Consider the following 2,801-nt stretch of genomic DNA (forward strand, 5'->3'; position numbering starts at 1 on the left):
TGCTCCTTCATGTAGCTATCATTCTCTTTTCTCCAGCTCACCCGCACGCTCACTTCATGTTTCTCCTATCTTCGCAAACATGGTCTCTCGACGTCTCCCTTGAGAAGTGTCACACTCTCCCTATCATTATACATTACACGGTTTTCATTATCTCTCACGTCTCTACCGTTCTCTTGTATTACTAGGTACCTAAGCTATCTTTTTCACCATCACACATAGTCTCACTCGTCTTTCACTTTTTCTTTCTCTCTATGGGGTTCTCGCACACACCCTATATGTCTCTAGATATGACTCATACCACTAAAATTACTCTCTCCTACAGACACACCATTTGTTGCGGCCTCCTTTCCGTCTACATCCTAGTTATAAAACTGACATTATTCATTTGTTTACCGATCAGACAAACTCCCCCCCGCTCTATCTCTCTCTCTCTCTCTCACACACACACAGCTCCTTCTTCCACTCCCCTTCCCGACTATCGTCTCTCTATCACACCCACAAAACTCTCGCTTTCGCACCCCGACTCGTATTTCTGTCACATCATTGACCGACTAGCCTCCAGATAGGTTTATACACCCACACACTCGTGCTTCCACTATCACGTACATGTCTCTCTCGCACTCCTTGTATCTATGTAGATTTTTCATCCCTTCTTGAGACATGTCCTCTCGATCGTGCACACACACACTATCACCTCATTTTAAGCTGATACCTCTCGCACACACACTCTTTGTGTCTTTGTCACACATGCACTCCGTCCTCCTCCTCTCTCCCTCTCTCTCACACACACAACACACACACATGGGCTTTTTGCAACAACTAGCAAGATGCCCATGCGTTGCACGAAACATCAAGACGCATTTGTATGAGTAGTTTATCTTGTGGGAGAAAAGGATGAACGAGGGAAGGCCTTATTTGCAAATGTGGAGAGGGATGTGGGTATCTTTTTGAAAAATTGCCATAGTTTCCTTCCTATCCTCAGATATAAATCAGGCGGCCTATATTGCAGGATGGCAGGCACACCATTGTCACCAACTATGTTTTTATCTCTACTCTTATAAAAATCATAGTCGGTGATGATGGTGTGCCTGCCATCCTACAATATTGGCTGTCCGATCTATATCTAACGGATAGGAAGGAAACTATGGCAATTTACCCGCACTCCTCTCCACATCTGCAGATAAGGCCTTCCCTCGTTCCTCCTTTTCTCCCACAAGATCTTGATGTTCCGTGTAACGCATGGGCATCTTGCTAGTAAGAATAGAAATTAGAGATATACCACTTCTCGAATCTTGAAACCAACAACATTCCTCCCTTATCTCATCAAAACCGCCAAAGGAATACATTTTGAGTGAAACATAAGATATTTTTAGTGATACACGTATTTCAAAACTAGACTCTTTTTTCTATCAAATTGGTGAATATGTATTAATCTACTTTGATTTTGTGGCAACGCATTGCCACATTGCTAGTAGTTATTACTATTGTATAATTGTTTGAACACCAGACAAACGGTGGAGTACATATATGAAGAGAAGAGGCGCACGCACGCAGTCGGTCTCTCGCTGTCTCGCACACATGAGAGTTACGTAAAAGGCACCGTTAACAAATAAACCCTAAAACCCTAGGTGCACGATTGCTGCATGTGCAGGTACCGGGTACGTGGTGGAGCGCACCTTTGTAGGAATAGTCAGCTCGCATGATAATTTGATCCGTAGGAGTTGATGGCCGGGACCACAGGTGAACGACCTGGGGGCGGTGGCTTGCCAGTTGCCACAGATCGAGTAGCCACGTTTAAAATATCATTTTTAGCAGGGTAAGAGTTCCGATTTTCAAGGGTGCGTTATAAGTACTTAAGTAGTTTTTAGAACGATTGGTATGGAGCGAAAATGGAATTCATAACTACTACCTCCTTGGCGTATGGTTGTATGGGTTTATACTACGAGATGTTGAACCTGATAGTTCTAGGGAAAATACTATGGTTTAGATGTTGGTTTTCAGTAATGAAAATCGTAAGGGGGAAACCCTTCTTTGATAAAAAAGAACTACTACCTCTATCCTAGTTTACTAGTCCCCATCGTATTCTGGGTTAAAGTTTGTCCATGGATTTTACTTGTAAAATGTGAATGCAAAACGAGATTTTGTTATATCCAAACAAAAAAGGACTACAGGGAGTGATTGCTCTCACACAGACGCGACCTCTCATAGCGCAGGCATTGAACCGGCGCGCCGGCCAAGAGGGCCCCACTCGCTGCAGGCCCGGCTGTCGTGGGTTTGTCACGGCAGATGTCCTCGTGAAAGGACTTAGTCATGGATCCATCGCAACGGGTTAGCTTAAAGGGGTTAAACCGGACAAGGGGACACGGGGGGTTTATACTAGTTCGGCCCCTTCAATGAAGGTAAAAGCCTACGTCTAGTTGTGATTGGTATTGCTAGGGTTTTGATGACCAGGGAGCGAATCCGCCTTGACTGGCCCTCGAGTTGTTGTTTTCTGTCCTCAAACCGTGGCCGGGTCGTCCCTTTATATACACAGGTTGACGCCCGCCGGTTTACAGAGTCCCAAGGACGGATCATAGAGGTGTCCGGCTCGGTCTCTATTCCTCTAACTTACAATACAAGTTTACATGATAAAGTCGGTTCACATCTACAGGCTTTAATCCGTCTTTGGGCCTTGGTCCTTCTTAAAGCGCCAGTATCTTCTCATCTTCATGGGCTTCTGTAAGTGCATCTAGTGCCACCCCTAGTTGGTTTTGGAGTATTGACGACAAACCTAGTTGAGGGACTAATGTGTTTGTGAGAAT

The sequence above is a fragment of the Triticum urartu genome, chromosome 3A (genome assembly GCF_056163025.1).
Source record: "Triticum urartu cultivar PI428250 chromosome 3A, HENAU_Tu73, whole genome shotgun sequence".
Taxonomy (NCBI): Eukaryota; Viridiplantae; Streptophyta; class Magnoliopsida; order Poales; family Poaceae; genus Triticum; species Triticum urartu.